Consider the following 25,550-nt stretch of genomic DNA (forward strand, 5'->3'; position numbering starts at 1 on the left):
TTAAGAGTTCTGCGTTTCAGAAACAGATAATACTGACACCTGAACAAGCTTTGTTACATTTCCCGATACCTCAAGTGCCAAAAAGAAACAAGAAACTAGCCATGACTATTTGCACTGTTGTTAGAATCAGTTTAGCTCAATTTTGTAAATCCACTACACCACATTTTTCACTTATAAACAATAAAATAATACACCAATTTAATATGGCTAGTATGGCTGCTAAAAGGTTAAATACCAAAGAAAGCTTTATTTCACAATGGGAACCATTTATAATGTACCATGAAGCTAGAGAGAGGAGAGGGACATAAGTGAAGTATGGATTGGAAGAATGTGGAATGGAGAGCCGGGACCCAGACGCTGTAGTTCTATTTGAGATGTTACTTTGAAAGCTTTTCATATGATTTTTTTGGACTTTATGTGGAGAAATACAATATCTGTGACACAAATGCAAAACATGTTAAGAAAATACTATATTTGTAACATAATGGATTACGATGATTATGTTTATTTTTTATTTTTATTATTCATTGTGTAAAAGTACAAAAAAAAACAATTTCAACATAAAATCCCTTTAACAAACAGCAAAGAAAATGTTTTTTATTTTTTTTATTTATAGGAGGAGTCAAACTGTGAAACTCCACCCCCAGGTGTTTACTACCAATACATTTTACATATGTTGGCTGTGATTGCTTGTGTTAAGGTTAGGTAAGCATTTTTAAAAGTATTACAGCAATTTCATTTAACAATTGTTTTTCTCTTATTACAAAAGCAGGAATCTGTAAAGGTTGAACTTGATGGATTTTTTTCTTCTTTCAACTTAATCTGCAATCTAGAGGGAGTCATTCAAATGAGGGGTTTCATGTGAAGAGTTCCCTGGGCACTTCCTCATTCAGTGGGAAGTCATTACATACAGTGTGGCGAGGTCACACCCACGCAAAGCTTTAGCTGTGGAAGCCCTTCAAAACTGCAGACCTCTTCATAGGCGAACTCTTTCCAATTTACAGAATTTTATAAAGATCCCAGATTGGTAAATTAATAAAACCATCAGGGATAAAGGGAGGCCTCAATATAAGAACTAAATATGTGTTATTCTAATCAAAGGTAGAACTATCTAGATCCTATCTCTGATTAATACCTGTTTGCTACAACTATTACTAAGGTTTATACAGGGAGTGCAGAATTATTAGGCAAATGAGTATTTTGACCACATCATCCTCTTTATGCATGTTGTCTTACTCCAAGCTGTATAGGCTCGAAAGCCTACTGCCAATTAAGCATATTAGGTGATGTGCATCTCTGTAATGAGAAGGGGTGTGGTCTAATGACATCAACACCCTATATCAGGTGTGCATAATTATTAGGCAACTTCCTTTCCTTTGGCAAAATGGGTCAAAAGAAGGACTTGACAGGCTCAGAAAAGTCAAAAATAGTGAGATATCTTGCAGAGGGATGCAGCACTCTTAAAATTGCAAAGCTTCTGAAGCGTGATCATCGAACAATCAATCGTTTCATTCAAAATAGTCAACAGGGTCACAAGAAGCGTGTGGAAAAACCAATGCGCAAAATAACTGCCCATGAACTGAGAAAAGTCAAGCGTGCAGCTGCCAAGATGACACTTGCCACCAGTTTGGCCATATTTCAGAGCTGCAACATCACTGGAGTGCCCAAAAGCACAAGGTGTCCAATACTCAGAGACATGGCCAAGGTAAGAAAGGCTGAAAGACGACCACCACTGAACAAGACACACAAGCTGAAACGTCAAGACTGGGCCAAGAAATATCTCAAGACTGATTTTTCTAAGGTTTTATGGACTGATGAAATGAGAGTGAGTCTTGATGGGCCAGATGGATGGGCCCATGGCTGGATTGGTAAAGGGCAGAGAGCTCCAGTCCGACTCAGACGCCAGCAAGGTGGAGGTGGAGTACTGGTTTAGGCTGGTATCATCAAAGATGAGCTTGTGGGGCCTTTTCGGGTTGAGGATGGAGTCAAGCTCAACTCCCAGTCCTACTGCCAGTTTCTGGAAGACACCTTCTTCAAGCAGTGGTACAGGAAGAAGTCTGCATCCTTCAAGAAAAACATGATTTTCATGCAGGACAATGCTCCATCACATGCGTCCAAGTACTCCACAGCGTGGCTGGCAAGAAAGGGTATAAAAGAAGAAAATCTAATGACATGGCCTCCTTGTTCACCTGATCTGAACCCCATTGAGAACCTGTGGTCCATCATCAAATGTGAGATTTACAAGGAGGGAAAACAGTACACCTCTCTGAACAGTGTCTGGGAGGCTGTGGTTGCTGCTGCACGCAATGTTGATGGTGAACAGATCAAAACACTGACAGAATCCATGGATGGCAGGCTTTTGAGTGTCCTTGCAAAGAAAGGTGGCTATATTGGTCACTGATTTGTTTTTGTTTTGTTTTTGAATGTCAGAAATGTATATTTGTGAATGTTGAGATGTTATATTGGTTTCACTGGTAAAAATAAATAATTGAAATGGGTATATATTTGTTTTTTGTTAAGTTGCCTAATAATTATGCACAGTAATAGTCACCTGCACACACAGATATCCCCCTAAAATAGCTATAACTAAAAACAAACTAAAAACTACTTCCAAAACTATTCAGCTTTGATATTAATGAGTTTTTTGGGTTCATTGAGAACATGGTTGTTGTTCAATAATAAAATGAATCCTCAAAAATAAAACTTGCCTAATAATTCTGCACTCCCTGTAGTTCTGTCCTCCTTTAAGGTAATGGAGGTTATTTTCATATAGTATGTAAGGTGCTTTCAATTTCAGGATAAAATATGACAATAACAATTATGCAAAAAAAAAAATAGGTGAAATAAAAATAGTTCTCAAAAATTAGATATATGTGAGTAACAGGTACTCTAATGTTAATTGAAATATTTAGACAAGGTACAAAAATATAAATCAAAATGTAAACCATTTTTTTTTAAACCTGTCACTTGTTTAACACATATTTAAACATTTAACAATAAATAAGTGGGTCTGATAGAAAGACCAACCTGCTGAGAAACTGTGTGATGCATTTGACCTCTTCTTGCCTTTTTCTAAACATTTGCAGTTCTGTAACTAACTGCTATTCATATCTCTGTTTAGTTACTGGTGTATGATGTTGATTCTATGCACAGCAGGTAATCATTTCACCCCAAGTGCTACTATTGTTCAGCACTGACAAGTGAAGGGACCTTAAGTATAAATGTATTATGTTGCTATTCCATGCTGCCTCTCCCTAGCAGTCATATTTCATAAAAGTGAAGTATTTGTAAAACCAATCATAAGAAGAGAAGTTTAAATAATGGAAAAAAGGGGTTTGTAATGTTAAAATAGTAAAATAAGTTACATAATGCTAGATTACGAGTCTTGCGTTAGCCTTAAAAAGCAGCGTTGAGAGGTCCCAACGCTGCTTTTTAACGCCCGCTGGTATTACGAGTCTGGCAGGTACAGGTGTACCGCTCACTTTTTTTCTGCGACTCGAGCATACCGCAAATCCACTTACGTCAATTGCGTATCCTATCTTTTTTTTTTTTTTTTTTTTAATAACGACAGCTTTATTAAGGCATTAGAGAAAATTTAAAAACAATGCATATTACATAGAGTTCAGTGAGAATCCACAGGAAAAGGCTTCCAACTTTGGAGTGCACTACCTGTAAACATTGAGTACAGCTGTCATTTTATACAAAAAGCCTCAAATATAATACACAATAGCATTATCAATAGATAACAAATAACAATGTTGGAATGTTAGCTCTCGCAATTTATCTGCATAAAACTTATAATTGGGCCTCAGTTAGAGTTTGTGGAACCTGGGTTCTAGAATTCACATATTCTTCCCACAACATCTTCATTTGGGTATATGTATCTAACCTTTTATTGGTCAAATAAGTGTACTCGTCAAGTTTTAGGATCTGATTAAAAATGTGTAACCACTGTGCAACACTCGGTACTAGTCTGCTTTTCCAATTTTTTACCACAAATTTTTTGATGCTATCACTACCTATAAAGATTAAGTTCCTTCTGTTCTTAGAAATCTTATTTGCGGTGATATTGAATAACCATATAAGTGGGTCTGCTGGCAATGTAATTCCCACCATTTTTGACATCTCCTGTGCTGTCTCCTCCCAAATTTTTTCTATAGGGGGGCAAGTCCACCAAATGTGTGACATGGTACCTAGATGTTTTCCACATTTCCAGCAAACTTCACTACATGTGGGAAAAAGTTTATGAATTCTAACGGGTGTAAGATACCACCTCTGAATTATTTTAAGGTTCATCTCGATCAGCCTGCTAGAGGCAGACACCTTAGTCACTGTTGAAAATATATGTGATCTGTCTTTGTGTGTCAAATCTATCTCAAATTCCTTTTCCCAACTATCTATATAATACGGTGTGTTTGTTGAAGATTGTAAAATGGAGTATGTTAGTGAGAGAGTTCTTCTAATGGGAGAGGTAGAGTTACATAAAACCTCAAACGGAGTAAGTGTGCGTAGAAAAGTATTCCTCTCCTTATGTTTGTAAATTTAAGAGTGGCACTGCCTTAAAGCATACCAATTATTGAATATAGAAAACCCTGCATCCGTCAGTTCTTTACTGGTATAGAGGTGCTGTTCGTTCCCCAAATGTACCATCATAATTACTCTATTATTTTGTGTAGTAAGGGATTGTCTGAGTAAACCCGCCCCCGGTGCGAAATCTACATTATCCGTAAGAGGAGTCAGTGGTGAAAACCTGGACGAGATATGTGGGTATTCAATCAGGATCCTGTCCCATGTTTTAAGAGTTTCTAGAATGGGTGTGTTTTGAGTGATCTTATCTGAAAATGTTGACCGCCTTTGCCAGCATAATGTCCCCAAGTGTCTCTGTTATGTAAGCGCGAACATCTCCTGAACGGACGACGCCAGTATTTTAAGCTATTTTTCTGAGTTTGAAACGGGCAAATCTCTTGTATCCGCTCCAGGAGATGCCCCTCGCATTGTAAGGGTAACATCTCAGATTTGCTTTTATTAATCAGAAAATTGGATGCCATATGGAAATTATCTAACTCTTCTAACTACTGGGAAACCGACTAGACCAGGGAGGTTAAAAAAACAAAACATCGTCTGCATATAATAAAGTCTTGTGTTCCCTCTCCGCTATATTGATGCCGAAAATGTCTTTATTTAATCTTATTTTTGCCGCCAATGCCTCTACCACGCAGGCGAACAGCAGGGGTGACAGTGGGCACCCCTGTTTAGTCCCGTTAGAAATATGTAGTACCCCCGAAAAAAAATGCCATTCACTCTAACTTTGGCTGTAGGGGAAGTGTACAAGGCCATTACTTTCGATATAAAAGTGTCACACACTCCAAATTTCTGGAGTATCTTCCTTAGAGAAAGACAACTGACGCGGTCAAAAGCTTTCTCCGTGTCAGTGGAGACCACCACTGTTGGGAGTTTATTACTTTGTACATAATTGATAAGGTGGATAGCCCTGACTGTATTATCCTTCGCCTCTCGAGCTTGAATAAAACCCACCTGGTCATTACTTATAAGGGATGGCAGAACTAATCCTAGCCTATTTGCTAATATCTTTGAGTATATTTTCAAATCAGTATTCAACAACGAAATTGGGCGAAAGTTCTCAGGTCTATCTGGAGGTTTGCCCTGTTTTGGGAGTACCATAATATAGGCTTCTAGATTCCGCTCTGGAAATGGGACTTTCTCTGTGATATCATTGAAAAGGGTCATCATGTGTGGGATCAGTGTGTCTCTAAATTTCTTAAAATAATTATTGGTAAAACCATCAGGCCCTGGAGCCTTATTTGCCGGGAGTTGGGTGATTACCTCCTTAATCTCTCCAAGAGTTATTGGAGCTTTGAGGGCCTTATTCTGATCATGTGTTAGTTGTGGCAAAGGGATATTATTCAAATAGTCCTGTATATATCTATCCTGGTCAGACAGATTGTCAAAATCACTCTCTATATTGTATAAATGTTCATAGTATGCTCTAAAGGCTTCTGCTATTTGGTCTGAGGTATGCACCTCCTTATTTTGACTATTATTAAGCATCAGAATATAGTTCCTGTTAATTTTCCTTTTCAATTTCCTGGCTAAAATTGCACCACATTTATTGTCCCCCTCATAATATTTTTGATGCAGTTTGAACGCCTGTCTCCTACATTCCTTCCCCATGAGTGAATTAATCATATCCCTACATTCTGTTAATTTCTGCTGTAGAGCTAAGTCTGAAGCATCTGACTCCCTTTGTTTTTCCAAGATCTCTAGCTGCTGCAATAAATCATTAAGGGCCCTATTTGCTTGTTTGGTTTGGTGGGAGTGAATACTAATGAGCTCACCTCTTATTACGGTCTTATGTGCCTCCCACACCATTCTAATGTCTATCTTAGGGATTGTGGTCATGTTAATATTAAAATATTCCGTCATTATTTTTTCTATTTGTTGGAAAGTAATCGGTTCCTCTAATAACCCTTCTTCCAATCTCCAAGCATATTGTCTACAGGGAATGTGTGGCCAATGAAACTCACAGCTGACTATAGAATGATCAGACCATGAATTTGAAAGGATTCTTAACCTTGTGACCCTTGTTAAGTTAGTAACGTCTACCATAATATAGTCAATCCGCGAGTGTCTCTGGTGGGGATTAGAAAAAAATGTGCACTCTTTACTGTTCGGATATAACACCCTCCAAGCATCGTGCAAAGCAAGATCCTTCAGGTGTGACTTGACAGAATTAATCACATGATGAGGGGTAGAAGAGGTGTGGTTGGAGTTATCTAGTATAGGATTCATTGTAATATTAAAGTCCCCTCCCATGATCACCACCCCCTTGGCTACTTCCATAATAGATTAAAGAGTTGTTTAAAGAAAATATCCTGCTTTAAGTTAGGAGCATAAACGTTCACCATGGTGACTACTGAGTTATAAAGTTTCCCTATCAAGATGAGGTAGCACCCCTGTTTATCTGCAAATTTCCTAGTTAGGGTGAACGGAATACCCTTCTTAATCAGAATAGCCACTCCGTTCATTTTGGTGAGGTTTGAGGCATAGTATGATTCCCCGAATTTATAAGTAAAAGTCTTGGGTTCCCTTCCCCTAAGGAAATGTGTCTCTTGTATAAATATCACCTCTCCTTTCTTCTGTCTGAGGTCCCTCAATGCTAGATTTCTTTTATATTGGCTATTAAGTCCCTTAGCATTGGTTGAGAGGAAGTGAAGGTTACATGTTGTGTGTGACATTTTAACTATTACCTCCTCTTCCGCCTGCCATTGATACTTTGGGTATGATTAAGCAACGTAGTTTCACCCTATAAGAAGGTATGTTATTCCCATAAAGTGGCACAAATATGTAGCATTGCATATATTCCAGGTCCAACCCATCTGTTGTCTTAACATCTATGCATATACATTTATGTTCCGACTGAATCATTCCAATACACTTAACAATAACATCTAAACTAATACTAAAACATAATAAACAGTAAACAATGACAAAGAACCTTGCCCCTTTGAGGGAACTGTCTCTCAGAGCAAACATAGGATTGGGGGGTATGTCCAGGACTACTCCTTAGTCATTTTAAACTTCTAGATTTCTTTCAACCTAAGGGTATGTGAATGCAAGCAAAAACATGTGCATATACATTTACTTTAAACATGTTCACGAGTCAAACTCTCATTCGGGGAAACTTATATGGTGTGCTCTTTGTGCTCACAAAGCCAAAACAGAGTCCAAGTCATTCCTCAGCCGGGCACCTGGAGAGTTATAGTCAGCTTAAACCAAAAATAAAGAGGTGACCCGGATGACTCATTGTCCATAACAGGGAGCACACCAATATGCATAATAAAGTCTATATCTCCAAGCAGAAAAATAATAACTAAGAATGATCTCACTCATTATGTGTTCAGTTCACAGCAGCAGGGAGCTCAAGATTCTGCCTCCACATTAGGTCCTGCCAGATTATCTGGCTCTTTAATCTTCTTTCTTTTTGATGGGACTTTAGTCCATCTCTGTATTGAATCTTGCCTGGGTTGACGTTGTGTATTTTGTCTGGTATCTTCTGGCCCCACATCTGATGGATGCGGCTGTCGAAAAGAAAGTTTCAATTCTTCCATAAAAACAGGTAGATCTTGCTCTGTTTTGTAGATAGTTGTATGTCCCTCATGGGTCACAATCAAGCTGAAAGGGAAGCCCCATCTGTATCTTATTCGATGTTCCTGTAGTACTTTAGTAATAAACCGCACCTCCCTTCTTCTTTGTATAGTGGATGGACTGAGATCCAGGTATATTTGAAGCTTGTGATCAACATATTGGATAGTAGGAGTAGAGCGTGCTGCCTGCCAAATCTTTTCTTTCTCTGCATACCGTAAGAACCTTAGAATTATGTCTCTTGGTGGTGCATTTGGTGTGCTCTATCAAGCTCTAAGTCAGGCATTGATTGATCTTTCACAAGAAATTTAAACAGGCCTTGCAAATAGTTAGGAATATCTGCGTGTGAAACAGACTCAGGAATGCCCCTGATCCTCAGGTTGTTACGACGCCCTCTGTTATCTAATTCCTCTATTTTTTCTTGTAAAGATTCCATCTGGGCTTGGTGTACGTTAGTTTGAGTAGTTACTTCATCAAATAAAGTGTTCATAGTCTCTTGTGTTTCTTCCACACATTCAATTCTCTGCCCCATTTCATTTAGATTCCTTTTCATATTAGCCAGGTCTGTTGTTATGAGGTCTTTAAGAGCGTCAAAGTCAGCCTTAGTGGGTAGCTTAGCTATGTCAGCCTCGATCTGTGAAGCATAGGCCCCTGAAATATCCATAGCTGGAGTAGTAGGAGTTTCTATGTTTGTTGAGCCTTGGCTCTGTGATTCTCCTTCACTTTGGTTATTTGCAGAACAATTAAAAAAATTACTTACTGAAGTAGTAAGCTGTGTATGGGATTTAGCTATCTTGTCTGCTTTGTTTTTGGCTTTAGAGGCCATGCTGAAGCTGTGAAAAGGCTTAGATAGATTATATGCGAGTGAGACAAGGGAAATGCACTAGAAATGCTGAAATGCAACATATAGGACCTTCTCTGTCTGTCCCCTCAGCCCCCTTAAATTGAGGGATTATGATAGGTAGATGTTAACCTTCCCGTCTAGATGTAGTGATAGTAACAGAGCTTCCCTGTGAAATATTACGCCATGTGTATGTTTTTATTGCATTATCTTATAACCAAGTTATGGGTTGCGGTATTAACATATCACTTTATGTTAAATTTTGAGTTTCTGCTAAAAATAGGCTATGTTGCTTCATGAGGAACACGCCTGTCTCCACTTGTGATAGTTCAGTGTCCCACGCTGACTAGGCCCCAATGGCTTCGGAACTTTATTACTATCCTCCTTTGTTAGAGGTGACTGCTGTTTGTTTGTGCGCTCGTCAGTCGTAGTGTGCAGCGGTTTTTATCATAACAGTGCTTACTGTTGGGGAGCTATCATTGTGTCAGCTCTTATCCTGTACTGAATCCCCAAAGTGTTGGATCCATCAGATAGTGCTGCAACAGCTCAGCTTCCGCTCCTATGTCGGATCCTTCATACTCCACTGCCCGTGCCGTGACAGTGAAGTCCTCACATATGACCCGCACTTTAGATTTGAGATTGGGGTCTGTGTCCCTTAAGTTTCCTACAAAAGGAGCAGCCCTGGTGCCGGAGCTTCACACACAAGTGGCCATTCACCCGCACGGCCAGGCTCCGCCCTGGGCGTATCCTATCTTTTTAATGGGATTTGCCTAAGGCCGGTATTACGAGTCTTCCAAAAAGTGAGCGGTACAGCCTCTCCTGTCAAGACTGATACCGCATTCAAAAGTCGTAGTTAAGAGTTTTATGGGCTAACGCTGTGACATAAAACTCTTAACTAAAGTGCTAAAAAGTACACTAACACCCATAAACTACCTATTAACCCCTAAACCGAGCCCCCCCCACATCGCAAACACTTAAATACATTTTTTAATCCCTAATCTGCCGACCGGACATCGCCGCCACTTCAATAAATATATTAACCCCTACACCGCTGCACTCCCGCCTTGCAAACATTAGTTACATTTTATTAACCCCTAATCTGCCGTCACTAACATCGCCGACACCTACCTACACTTATTAACCCCTAATCTGCCGCCCCCAACAATAAAGTTATTAAGCCCTAAATCTAAGTCTAACACTAACACCCCCTAACTTAAATATAATTTAAATACATCTAACTAAATATTACTATCATTAAATAAATTATTCCTATTTAAAACTAAATACTTACCTATAAAATAAACCCTAAAATAGCTACAATATAACTAATAGTTACATTGTAGCCATGATAGGATTTATTTTTATTTTACAGGCATGTTTGTATTTATTTTAACAAGGTACAATAGTTATTAAATAGTTATTAACTATTTAATAACTTCCTAGTTAAAATAATTACAAATTTACCTGTAAAATAAAACCTAACCTAAGTTACAATTACACCTAACACTACACTATAATTAAATTAATTACCTAAACTAACTACAATTAATTACAATTAAATTAAATAAACTAAAGTACGAAACAACCAAGCACTAAATTACAGAAAATAATAAAATAATTAAAAAAAATTTAAACTACACTAATCTAATCCCCCTGTAAAAAGCCCCTCAAAATATAAAAAAAATCCCTACCCTACAGTAAATTACAAATAGCCCTTAAAAGGGCCTTTTGCGGGGCATTGCCCAAAAGTAATCAGCTCTATTACCTGTAAAAACAAAAAAGACAATAAACCCCCAACATTACAACCCACAACCCAACCCTACTCTAAAACCCATCCAATCCCCCCTTAATAAAACCTAACACTACCCCCTTGAAGATCACCCTACCTTGAGACGTCTTCACCCAACTAGGCAGAAGTGGTCCTCCAGAGGGTTTGAAGTCTTCATCCTATCCGGGCAGAAGAGGTCCTCCAGACGGGCAGAAGTCTTCATCCAGGCAGCATCTTCTATCTTCATCAGGAACGGAGCGGGTCCATCTTCAAGCCATCCGACGCGGAGCATCCTCTTCCTTCCGATGACTAACACTAAATGACGGTACCTTTAAGTGACATCATCCAAGATGGCGTCCCTTCAATTCCGATTGGCTGATAGAATTCTATCAGCCAATCCGAATTAAGGTAGAATAAATCCTATTGGCTGATCCAATCAGTCAATAGGATTGAACTTCAATCCTATTGGCTGATTGGATCAGCCAATAGGATTTGTTATACCTTAATTCCGATTAGCTGATAGATTTCTATCAGCCAATGGGAATTGAAGGGACGCCATCTTGGATGACGTCACTTAAAGGTACCGTCATTTAGTGTTAGTCATCGGAAGGAAGAGGATGCTCCGCGTCGGATGGCTTGAAGATGGACCCGCTCCGCTCCGGATGGATGAAGATAGAAGATGCCCCCTGGATGAAGACTTCTGCCCGTCTGGAGGACCTCTTCTACCTGGAAGGGATGAAGACTTCGGACCCTCTGGAGGTAGGGTGATCTTCAAGGTAGGGTAGGGTGATCTTCAAGGGGGTAGTGTTAGGTTTTATTAAGGGGGGATTGGGTGGGTTTTAGAGTAGGGTTGGGTGTGTGGGTTGTAATGTTGTGGGGGGTATTGTCTTTTTTTTTTACAGGTAATAGAGCTGATTACTTTGGGGCAATGACCCGCAAAAGGCCCTTTTAAGGGCTATTTGTAATTTAGTGTAGGGTAGGGATTTTTATTATTTTGGGGGGCTTTTTTTATTAGGGGGATTAGATTAGTTGTAATTAGTTTAAATTTTTTTTAATTATTTTATTATTTTCTGTAATTTAGTGTTTTTTTTTTCGTACTTTAGTTTATTTAATTTAATTGTAATTAATTGTAGTTAGTTTAGGTAATTAATTTAATTATAGTGTAGTGTTAGGTGTAATTGTAACTTAGGTTAGGTTTAATTTTACAGGTAAATTTGTAATTATTTTAACTAGGAAGTTATTAAATAGTTAATAACTATTTAATAACTATTGTACCTAGTTAAAATAAATACAAACTTGCCTGTAAAATAAAAATAAATCCTAACATGGCTACAATGTAACTATTAGTTATATTATAGCTATTTTAGGGTTTATTTTATAGGTAATTATTTAGATAGGAATAATTTACTTAATTGTAGTAATTTTATTTAGATGTATTTAAATTATATTTAAGTTTGGGGGGTGTTAGGGTTAGACTTAGATTTAGGGGTTAATAACTATAATGTAGGTGGCGGCGGTGTCGGGCAGCAGATTAGGGGTTAATAAGTGTAAGATTAGGGGTGTTTAGAATCGGGGCTCATGTTAGGGTGTTAGGTGTAGACATAAAAAGTATTTTCCCATAGGAATCAATGGGGCTGCGTTAGGAGCTGAACGCTGCATTTTTGCAGGTGTTAGGGGTTTTTTCAGCCGATTCTCCCCCATTGATTCCTATTGGGAAATTGTGCACGAGCATGTTTTCCAGATCTCCGCTACCGTAAGCAACGCTGGTATTGAGGTGAGATGTGGAGCTAAATTTTGCTCTCTGCTCACTTTTTTGCGGCTAACGCCGGGTATAAGCATAACCTGTAATACCAGCGTTGTCTGCAGGTGAGCGGTGAGGGAAAACTGCTCGTTAACACCGCACCCCTGTTACCGCAAAACTTGTAATCTAGGTGATAGAGACTGAAAGAATTACCTCCTCTACAGATCATAAAAGCTGGCCTAAATATAAGACAAAAGAAAGTTTACAATATAAATTATTTGAGACATAAAGCAAGAAAGGATATTATGAAAAAAAAAGCTTTAACGTTTAAGATAAAAAAATGTACTTTATATGCACAAAATTATTTTTTGTATATAAATAATTTTAGGTGTTTACAGTAACTCCTTTGGTTTAAGACTGTTCCATTACTTGTAGCAAAGACAAATCCCATCTGAAATACTAATTTGTTGTTGCAATAACAAACTGGTATTGCTCTATTAAAAAAGCACAAGTGGGTTCTAAAGTAAAACATTTAAATGTTCATGGTTCATATAGAGCAGGGGTGTCAAACTGGTCCACGATGCCTCCATGAAAAATAATATGAAAAATATGAATTATAATATGCTTATTGCTTAAAGAGCGAGTGCATTGATATCACACATCATTTTTGCCCATTCCATTCCATAATTTTGGCTTTAACTAAAATCACATACTTTATGTTTAATAAATACATATTTTATATGTATTTATTTTATATTATAAACAACTGGTTTATGTCTATCACTATATAAACAGTGGGTCGCTATGCCGACAGCATTTTGATCCCCTATTTATAATGCAGAGGAAATGTTATACTATGCGCATGCGCACTTGGACCAGGGCTGCTAGAGAAAAAAAAGCAAGGACTCTGTGGGAGAACAACCAGATGAAGCTTGTGTGTCACTTTCTTAAAAGCATTAGAGCACATTTTATCAAGTATACAAAAAGTACAAAGAAGAGAGCACCGGATTATGAAAAAAGTGGTAACTTCTTTATTAATTAAAACATGGAAAAAGCCTGGTTACAACACATAACCAGACGTATCTCTAAGGTGTGGGTAATCACGTACCCTCTGGCTGACGCGTTTCAGCTATAGCCGTAGTCGTAGCTAATGGGTACCTGTTAATGCTAATATTGATGCCCAATAACGTATAGATACAAACATAGAGTGTTTAGTTTACATAGGCTTGGCATCTTATGATCATAAATGGAATAGTGCAAACAATAATATTGCTGCCAAAATCTACACATATAAACAGAATGCGTTCCTAATGACCGCTAATGGTAATAAGTTTGATGCACTCACTCATATAATTATATTTTAAATACTAGTTGCGTGGAAAGCATACCCTTAGCTGGTCAGAAACACATAGAAGGGGTAGTTGTAATAAATTATGTTTTAGTTTAAGTTAGAGCAGCTAGCTCACACTTCTCAACAGGTCAGCCTTCAGTGTTACCTTTCCCCATTTATATTTTATATATATATTTGTTCACAGACAACAGTAGTCGGGTGATAAATTTATTGTAGATCCATTTGGTATATGGTAAGGTCAGCGTAGAGTTATGACGGAACATGATGTAAGTCAATACTGAAGCAGCTAGCGCACACTTACTAGGACATTCACACGCATTCTAGTATATGGCAAGCTTTGTGCAGAGCAAGAACAGAACATGATGTAAGTTTATTCTTAAGCAGCTAGCGCAAAATTTCTAGGACATTCACACGCAATGTAGGTATTGCATAGAGATAAAATACTAAAGCTATAACATTATGTCAGGGAATTAAATAATGAAACCCCTAAGTAGGGATTGACTGGAGCGAATCTTTATTCATGAACATGAAGTCTACCTCTAATATAGGCGTGTTTGGTGTTCCAAACTACAGGTGTAAGGGTAAAGTCACGAGTGTTGTTTTAACCTGTGAGCACTGTTTACATTTTAGCATTTAAAAGGTGTGGATACAGGTACCCATTAGCTACGAATACGGCTATAGCCGAAATGCGTCAGCCAGAGGGTACGTGATTACCCACACCTTAGAGATACATCTGTCTGGTTATGTGTTGTAACCAGGCTTTTTCCATGTTTTAATTAATAAAGAAGTTCCCACTTTTTTCAGAATCCGGTGCTCTCTTCTTTGTACTTTTTGTATACTGCCTCTGAGGATTAAGTTTGAGAGCACGGAACAAAGTGGGCAGCAACGGAGCCTTGTTTTTCCCATTTTACAAGCTGTAGCACAAGAATCTCGAAGAGGACTCCCGGAGGTAACGGCATGTAAGCTCCACCTCTCCACATCACACGCTGCACGGTATCGAGGACGAGCAATTGTATGGATGGATCACACATGCGGATGGATCCTATGATGGTGTGCTGAATGAGGGGTCGCAGGTACTTGGGTCTTGCAGCTGCGGGCTATCGGGCTCGGAGGACGCTGAGGACCAAACCTTACTATCCCAGAGACCGGCACGGACTCTTCTTCCAGGATATGTGGGTGAGCCAAAAGTTTAACAAGGAACTTTTTATTACAATTGTTACTCCGGTGCATTAAACTGTGACTGTGTGTGCATATTAGAGTCTCGGTATTATTAGGAGACTGAAGGAAGGGGAGAGGTACCGTTGATTTGTACGTACTAAGTCAAGGGGCTAATTGATAGTACATAGCCGACTGGGGATCCTGTGCTACTTATATCTTTATGGCAGGACTGTGTAGTCCAATCGTTATGGGCATTAAACAGGCTTGGTGAAATACACTGCTGTACAAACTATTTTTGACCTTGGTGAAACAGACAGGTGCTGCATTACCAGTATGTTCATACACATTTTATCAAGCCAGAGTAAGTTACTTAGGAGTTACAGAACACAATCTTTTGAAATGTAAACAGTTATAGCAAATGCCACTGCTGTGTTTTACAATGTAGGTAGTGTGCAGCCCACATAAGTTGCACTTGTATGGAAAAGGACCTTGACTCAGATGAGTTTGACACCCCTAATATAGAGTATACAATTTTAAAGAACTTTCCAATTTACTTGTATAATCCAATTTTCTTTGTTCCACTTTTACCCTTTATTAAATAGTAAACCTTGGCAGCCTTATAGGAGCTCAGGGTGTGCATTTGTCTTTAGCACTCTGTGGTAGCAGTGTAACAATGTTTGTAGTACTGTTATGCACTGTTACAAGCACTGCTGCCATAGAATACTAGGTATTTGCTCCTGAGTCTAAGTAGGTATACTCTGTAACAATTAATACAGAGAGATCAAAACTAATTTGATAATATAAGTAAATTGCAAAGTTATTCACAATTGCATGCTCTATCTGAATAATTATTCTTAGGAAAGACAATATTTTTAAGTACCTAATTTTTAGCTAAGTACTTTTATGTTGCTTTAAACCATCAGAAATAGACACACACAACCAAACACACTACTGAATTTTTATATATTTGATATCATTGTTCTTCCTTCGCTATTAGAATTGACCTCTCACCTTCCTGTCTGTACATAAAATGCTGTTCGAAATAAAGCCATTTTCTTAAACATATCTTAAAACTGTCAGAAATATACAGACACACACATAAGCAAACTCACACTATACAGTTTTATATATCGGATAGCATTGTGTGGTCTCCCTTCCCAATTAGGATTGACCTCTCACCTTCCCGTCTGTACTTTAAAATGCTGTTGGGAACAAAACCCAACCCTAATAAAGGCACTACATGATAAAGTGGTCAAAGCTGCTAGGTAATATATATCAACTACTTGGAGATGTACAGAACCAATTGTTTTCAGTGCATTCCACCAGCATTTCTAGATATTTTATACTTGAACTTATCTTGATTTAATTAACCTTGTAAATAATGCCATCAAAATAGAAGTGGAAATGATTTTTTATTGTATGCAGATATTTTGCAATGCAGTGTTTCATTGCCCATATATAACTACGCTCAACTTCGGCTTTTTGTGCGCGTTGACTACTGCGTGTATTACAAGTTGAAAGTGAAAAACGTTTTGCTTGCACGCTAACCCCATGCATGCAAAAAGCTGAAGTTACAAAAGTGCAACCACGTTAACTTATTCTCCCTGATATTCAAGATCTCAGGTGAGATATTCTAAAATGATCCTCAGGCACTGCAAGATCCCTAGAGAAATATTAAAAAGTCAGATTTTGCTTTACGTTTCCAAGGGATGTTCCATGCATTTATGTATGTGAAGGAGAGACAAGCATAATGCAATAAAGCACTGTTTGACATGAGAATTCTGCTGCATTTACGCTTTATGCTTTCTGTTAGAGGACTCCTCTAGGACCACGACCCTCTTGTTCTCCTCTGCTTCAGGACTCTGGTATCTGCACTGCAAAGTGTTACAAGCGCTTGGAGGGCCGTTCAGAAAACACAAGGAACAAGATGGCTGCCGTCAGGTTCATATTACCCCTAACACTTTCTATTTTAAATCTTTGTATTACATGTTATTACATTTAAACTTTGCACTTTCTATTTCGTATTTTATTTTGTATACAGCAGTGTATTTAGGATTGTGATTTTAAAAATTCTGATTATGCCTTCACAGTTTCTGTGTAACTTTACAAATTTGGCTCATATTTTGTATATTTATGTGTATCTTTTACAAATTAGATTTTTCACTTTGCATGTCTTTATTTAAATAGAAATAAAAATGTTAGTTTTAGTTTCCCAGAGTGTCATTACTTTCTATGGGCCAGATAATCAAGCATTCTCTAGTTAAGAGATAGATTATAGTATTGAATTCACAGGGGCAGAACTCACTAAATTTTATAATAAAAGGGGAGGAACCTGGAAATCCAACAGAGATGATAAATCCATAGAAAGCAAATAAGCTCTCTGGGATACAAAATTTAACATGGGAGAGAGATGGTAAATGGAGAACCCCTGGGGCTGTTATAAAGGCTCTGTTTGCATAATTTCCAAATTAAACGGAAATGTTGTCACTACAATTTAACTTACATTTATCTATATTTTAGTATACATTACTTTTCTGTTAGTTAAAATAAATAAGTGTATTGGGAATTTTGAGCAAACTTGACCTGCAAACAGCTGGCAACACAAATCAGTGTGAACAGCTTGTTTAAAATGCTTAGAAATGTTCATAATTATTGAGAGAGAGCTTCAGATATATCCTGGTAACTCCCCTGTTCAGCCCAGAGTTCTGCCCTGTCTCTCCTACTTTTGGAAACTGTCAGTTTAGAATGGAGAAAATACAGCATTCAATTTAATTTGTTAAAGATATACAGCAATACACAAAGTATGATCCTAAGTTATTAAAGTAACACAGACACGTTCAAAGCATAATCAGAATGTGTAAAATCACTGCTAGATAAACATGTAAATGCATTAAAATACAAATGAGAAATTGCAAATCTTAAGTGCAATAATACTGAATGGACCTAATCTGAAATGTATAGTAATATAAAATACAATGCATAAAGTGTAAGTGTAACAAAACTCTTGTATGTATGGGGTATGTCCAGAGTGCCTCAAATGAGCAAGGTATTAAGTATTGGTAACAATTGCGACTTAATGGCCCTTAAAAATGGTTAAGTTAATAAGGGTAATGTAGGGTTACAATAAAACAACATTTATTACATACAATAAGTTATAAATTGTGGATACACAATAAACATATTCATCTACAATTATTTAAAACATTTAAAAAATTAAAAACTCTAGATGTGAGACGTTAACCCATAATTGTAGATGAATATGTTTATTGTGGATCCACAATTTACAACTTATTGTATGTAATAAATGTTGTTTTATTGTAACCCTACATTACCCTTGTTAACGTAACCATTTTTAAGGGCCATTAAGTCACAATAGTGACCAATACTTAATACCTTGCCCATTTGAGGTGCTCTGGACATACCCCATATATATTCTTTTATTTACAGGCTGGCTAGGTAGTCTCTGTTCAGAGCCATAGGTATCAGAATCTTAGGTGCTTGATCTACATTCCAAAACTCTCATATCATGCAGTTCTATATTACACTGGGCTTTCTCTGCTTCACATACATCAATGAGAGAGATCTTGCAGTGTGCTGGAGAGTTCCGCCTATTTTCTTTTGAAAATTCAGTGAGTTCAGCCTTTGTGAAGTCTGAACTACAATTATTTCTCTCCAAGCTGGAGAATCTTTGAATATCAGGCCATAGGGGTCTATTTATCAAAGCATCAACTGAAAATACGTTAGAATTCCATGTAGTATTTGTCGCGAGATTGATCCGCCATAGTTATCAAAGCATCAAGATTTTCAAATGTTGAACTTTGTGACGTAAAATACGATTCCGCAATCTCAATCCGACACAGATCGATGCTTGCGTCATTACAGATGTTCCGAATTCAGATTCGACTCTATTTGAGCCTTTTCACAATTTATCAAACATTTAATAGGTACTCTTGCTTCTATTCCGATGCAGCATACTTAGTTTTCAATCCGCCACCCTTGAGGTCGCGGATGCCATAGAACTCAAAGGGAGTCTGAAAACACAGGCCTAGATTTGGAGTTTGGCGGTAGCCGTGAAAACCAGCGTTAGAGGCTCCTAACGCTGGTTTTAGGCTACCGCCGGTATTTGGAGTCATTCAAAAAAGGGTCTAACGCTCACTTTTCAGCCGCGACTTTTCCATACCGCAGATCCCCTTACGTCAATTGCGTATCCTATCTTTTCAATGGGATCTTTCTAACTCCGGTATTTAGAGTCGTGGCTGAAGTGAGCGTTAGAAATCTAACGACAAAACTCCAGCCGCAGAAAAAAGTCAGTAGTTAAGAGCTTTCTGGGCTAACGCCGGTTTATAAAGCTCTTAACTACTGTGCTCTAAAGTACACTAACACCCATAAACTACCTATGTACCCCTAAACCGAGCCCCCCCCCACATCGCCGCCACTCTATTAAAATTTTTTAACCCCTAATCTGCCGACCGCCACCTACGTTATACTTATGTACCCCTAATCTGCTGCCCCTAACACCGCCGATATTATATTTATTAACCCCTATATTATATTTATTAACCCCTAACCTGCCCCCCACAACGTCGCAGCCAGCTACCTACAATAATTAACCCCTAATCTGCCGACCGCAAAGAGCCGCCACCTACATTATAGCTATGTACCCCTAATCTGCTGCCCCTAACACCGCCGACCCCTATATTATATTTATTAACCCCTAATCTGCCCCCCACAACGTAGCCTCCACCTGCCTACACTTATTAACCCCTAATCTGCCGACTACTATAATCTGCCGACTACTGTTCCGATCAGCCAATAGAATGCGAGCTCAATCTGATTGGCTGATTGGATCAGCCAATCGGATTGAACTTGATTCTGATTGGCTGACTCCATCAGCCAATCAGAATATTCCTACCTTAATTCCGATTGGCTGATAGAATCCTATCAGCCAATCGGAATTCGAGGGACCCCATCTTGGATGACGTCATTTAAAGGAACCGTCATTCGTCGTTCAGTCGTCGGCCAGGATGGATGTTCCACGTCGGAGGTCTTCAGGATGCTGCCGCTCCGCTCCGCTCCGGATGGATGACGATAGAAGATGCCGCTTGGATGAAGACTTCAATCGGATGGAAGACCTCTTCTGCCCCGCTTGGATGAAGACTTCTACCGGATGGAGGACCTCTTCTTGCTCCGCTTGGATGAAGAATTTGGCTCGGCTGGGTGAAGACGACTCAAGGTAGGGAGATCTTCAGGGGCTTAGTGTAAGGTTTATTTAAGGGGGGTTTGGGTTAGATTAGGGGTATGTGGGTGGTGGGTTGTAATGTTGAGGGGTATTGTATGTTTTTTTTACAGGCAAAAGAGCTGAACTTCTTGGGGCATGCCCCGCAAAGGGCCCTGTTCAGGGCTGGTAAGGTAAAAGAGCTTTGAACTTTAGTAATTTAGAATAGGGTAGGGCATTTTTTTATTTTGGGGGGCTTTGTTATTTTATTAGGGGGCTTAGAGTAGGTGTAATTAGTTTAAAATTGTTGTAATATATTTCTAATGTTTGTAAATATTTTTTTATTTTTTGTAACTTAGTTCTTTTTTATTTTTTGTACTTTAGTTAGTTTATTTCATTGTATTTATTTGTAGGAATTGTATTTAATTTATTTATTGATAGTGTAGTGTTAGGTTTAATTGTAGATAATTATAGGTATTTTATTTAATTTATTTATTGATAGTGTAGTGTTAGGTTTAATTGTAACTTAGGTTAGGATTTATTTTACAGGTAAATTTGTAATTATTTTAACTATTTTAGCTATTAAATAGTTCTTAACTATTTAATAGCTATTGTACCTGGTTAAAATAAATACAAAGTTACCTGTAAAATAAATATTAATCCTAAAATAGCTATAATATCATTATAATTTATATTGTAGCTATATTAGGATTTATTTTACAGGTAAGTATTTAGCTTTAAATAGGAATAATTTATTTAATAAGAGTTAATTTATTTCGTTAGATTTAAATTATATTTAACTTAGGGGGGTGTTAGTGATAGGGTTAGACTTAGCTTTAGGGGTTAATACATTTACTAGAATAGCGGTGAGCTCCAGTCGGCAGATTAGGGGTTAATAATTGAAGTTAGGTGTCGGCGATGTTAGGGAGGGCAGATTAGGGGTTAATACTATTTATTATAGGGTTAGTGAGGCGGATTAGGGGTTAATAACTTTACAATAATAGCGGTGCGGTCCGCTCGGCAGATTAGGGGTTAATAAGTGTAGGCAGGTGGAGGTGACATTGTGGGGGGGCAGATTAGGGGTTAATAAATATAATATAGGGGTCGGCGGTGTTAGGGGCAGCAGATTAGGGGTACATAGGGATAATGTAAGTAGCGGCGGTTTACGGAGCGGCAGATTAGGGGTTAAAAATAATATACAGGGGTCAGCGATAGCGGGGGCGGCAGAATAGGGGTTAATAAGTTTAAGGTTAGGGGTGTTTAGACTCGGGGTACATGTTAGAGTGTTAGGTGTAGACGTAGGAAGTGTTTGCCCATAGCAAACAATGGGTCTGCGTTAGGAGCTGAACGCGGCTTTTTTGCAGGTGTTAGTTTTTTTTTCAGCTCAAACAGCCCCATTGTTTCCTATGGGGGAATCGTGCACGAGCACGTTTTTGAGGCTGGCCGCGTCCGTAAGCAACTCTGGTATCGAGAGTTGAAGTTGCGTTAAATATGCTATACGCTCCTTTTTTGGAGCCTAACGCAGCCATTCTGTGGACTCTCAATACTAGAGTTATTTTAAAGGTGCGGCCAGAAAAAAGCCAGCGTTAGCTACGCGGGTCGTTACCGACAAAACTCTAAATCTAGCCGACAGAAAGCTTATGTTCGATGCTACAAGAGAATGAAGTATATTACATAATAAAAGTAAATTAGAAACTCTATTAAAATTGTATACCCTTTCTAAATCAAACAATAGTATTGCTCCACATTTGGTGCACTAGTAGATACAGGAATAAAAATGAAAAATACATTACTAGTTAATGGATTATGTTACAAATTTGTCTCTCATTGCAAAGCAAGGGGACAATATTTCTACAAATTTTTTGAAAAGTTTTGCCCCAAACTTGTCGCACTAATAGATATAGAGATAAAAATTTAATACAGAACTTAATATAGTTAACTTCTTTTTTATTTTTTGTGAAAAATCTATATGCACCATGTTTAAAGGGACACTGAACCCACATTTTTTCTTTCCTGATTCAGATAGAGCATTATCAATTTTTCTTTGTTCTCTTGCTATTTTTATTTGAAAAAGAAGGCATCTAAGCTTTTTTTTTGGTTCAGACTCTGGCTAGTACTTTTTTTATTGGTGGATGAATTTTTTACTCTTCAATCTTTTATTGAGGAAAAGACAACATACAACAGTGAGTACAGTTAAGGCATGGTAAGGGTCTACAGGTACAAGTACAATCGTGGAAATTATACAGGTCAAGTAGATAGCATAAATATAGCTTTGCACAAGGTAGCTTCAAAAGACTACAACAAATATAGCTTAGGGTAAGCTATCTACTGCAGTCTAATAGTCTATAGCAAATCAGAGATCTAATGTCCAGTACCTTACTCATGCTTACAGGTATTCTTCCTCAGTTTTTTATTATTATTAAGAGTGTATCAATCAAGTTTAAACAAAAATTCACAAAAGATTTCTATTAAACAATACGGGACTCAACTAGCCCCAACAAGCACCAGACAGTTCCTTAGCATTATAGTATGGAAGTGTATAGAGAACAGAGCACAGCGTGGGGGCTGCACCTATGTGGGTTATCAACTGAATGTGGGTAGGGAACAATATGACTTGAGCAAGTGTCAGGAGAAAGTAGCAGTAGGGTGGCTTCTGAGGGATATGACTCCTGAATAACATCTAACTGCATGCCACAAAAAAAGGGGGGGGGTACATCATAAGGATGAAGGGGGAGGGGGTAAGGGGAGGGGGTAAGGATAGAGGAAGCGCTGAAAGTATACTATTTTTAAATCTTCAGTCAGTGGGTTCTGAGTGTGTGTTTAAATATTTGTTACCTGGGGTCCGTCCTAGTGGGTTGTGGTAGATGAGAGGCGTAGATGGGACTCCCATGGCTCCCATATAAGACAATGCTGGGTGATCTGATTATTAGTTCTAAAGATGCCCTCCTCCATTTGCTTAAGTTAGTTAAGGTTTTCTACCACACCCTGCCATTTTGGGGGGTTTGGCTTTTTCCAGTTTCTCGCGATAAGGAGTTTGGTAGAAATGAGAACATAAACTAGTAGGGCCTGTAGGTGTTTAGGAAGGGACGCGACGTCCAGGTGTAAGAGACCTGTGCTTGGTTGGTTAGGGGGGAGAAGGCCCAATGAAATGCACAGCTGGCAAGTTTTCCCCCTTAGGAACGTAATACTGGGCAGGACCACCAGATGTGGGTGGGGGTCCCCGGCTCTCCACATCCCCTCCAGCAAAGAGGAGAATGGTCAGGATTTATTTTTTGTACTTTAGTGGGGATTAAGTGCCATCAGTCAGCTGAGAGCCAGCCACAAATCTAGTCTCCCAAGGGGTGAGATCACGTGGAGGTCCCTCTAAGAAGCCTCATGCCCTCATGAGAGATAGTAATCTGACCAAGTCAAATTGTAGCCTAGAAGGTATCTTGTATGTGTTGATCAGGTCCGGGAGGGATAATAGGCACTTGTTCTGATAAAAGTCAGCGACTCTAGCTAGGGGTACTTTTTTCCAAGTGACTAGGTGAACATTAAGTAATCCATGGAGAAGTACTGCTACCGTATGGATTGGGGAAAGGTGAGAGGAGATAGATGGGTGGTGTTGCAATCTAAGCCATGCCTCCCAGCACCTTTAATAAGGTGATTTGAGATAACAGGTTTGTCCATGCAGTGCTGAGGAACCCACAAAAGGTCCTCTAGATAAACATAAGCCGGCAGAGAGGCTTGTTACAAATCGCACCACCTAGCCTGGGGAAGATTACTCCCCCAGGCTGAGGCATGTGAAAGCATGGCAGCATCATGGTAGGCGCTAACATTCGGCGCCCCTACCCCACCCTCCTCCACCGGGGATTGCAGGATATGCGCTGCCAACCTTGGTCTCTTATCATTCCAAATATAAGGGTTAAAGATTTTAATAAGGTAGTCTTTGGAACGGGAATAGGCAGGGAACGGAAAAGATAGACTAGTTTAGGTAAGAGCATCATTTTAATGGCGGCAACTCTGCCTATTCATGAAATTTCTTCACATCTCTTAGAAGCTAGAGCTTGGCCTAAAGATCTGTGGAGCGGGTCATAGTTGTGGAAAAGAGTTATGGCTTTATCATGGGATAAGTAGACCCCTAGGTGTTTAAGTCCTTTAGTCGACCACTTAAAGGAAAAAGATCTTTGTAGTTGTTGCAGCTCCAAAGGAGGAATGCCTATGGCATATGCCTCTGTTTTTGTAACATTTAGTTTATAGTGGGAAAGGGAGCCAAATTGTTTGAAGAGGTCCATAAGAAGGGGAAGAGAGGTTTAGGGGATCAGTGAGGAAGAAGGTTAATCGTCAGCAAAGAGGGCTAATTTTTTCGGTGTATCGTGAAGGGTCAGTCCCTGAATGTTTGTGGAGCGTCTAATCACAGCTGCAAGTGGTTCTATTACTAGGGCAAAGAGGGTCGGGGAGAGGGGGCAGCCCTGTCTAGTTCCATTGGTAATTTTGACCCTGGGGGAAGAAAATTCCACTCCCTTAATGATGGCTGAAGGATTACAATATAGTGCACCAACTGCAGTGCAGAAGGAAGCTGGAATACCAAAAGCCGCCAGGACCCGAAACCCTGTCAAAGGCTTTTCAGCATTGAGGGACAGGGTAAGGAGAGGGATGGACATATCTGCTGACTCCATAAAGATATCAAGGAGTCTACGCATGTTGTTAGGTCCCTGACATCCTCTGAGGAAACCCACCTGATCCAGGTGCACTATCAGAGGGGCATGGGCTGCTAATCGGTTGGCCAGGACTTTAGCATATATACAGGGAGTGCAGAATTATTAGGCAAATTAGTATTTTGACCACATCATCCTCTTTATGCATGTTGTCTTACTCCAAGCTGTATAGGCTCGAAAGCCTACTACCAATTAAGCATATTAGGTGATGTGCATCTCTGTAATGAGAAGGGGTGTGGTCTAATGACATCAACACCCTATATCAGGTGTGCATAATTATTAGGCAACTTCCTTTCCTTTGGCAAAATGGGTCAAAAGAAGGACTTGACAGGCTCAGAAAAGTCAAAAATAGTGAGATATCTTGCAGAGGGATGCAGCACTCTTAAAATTGCAAAGCTTCTGAAGCGTGATCATCAAACAATCAAGCGTTTCATTCAAAATAGTCAACAGGGTCGCAAGAAGCGTGTGGAAAAACCAAGGCGCAAAATAACTGCCCATGAACTGAGAAAAGTCAAGCATGCAGCTGCTAAGATGCCACTTGCCACCAGTTTGGCCATATTTCAGAGCTGCAACATCACTGGAGTGCCCAAAAGCACAAGGTGTGCAATACTCAGAG

The sequence above is a fragment of the Bombina bombina genome, chromosome 5 (genome assembly GCF_027579735.1).
Source record: "Bombina bombina isolate aBomBom1 chromosome 5, aBomBom1.pri, whole genome shotgun sequence".
Taxonomy (NCBI): domain Eukaryota; kingdom Metazoa; phylum Chordata; class Amphibia; order Anura; family Bombinatoridae; genus Bombina; species Bombina bombina.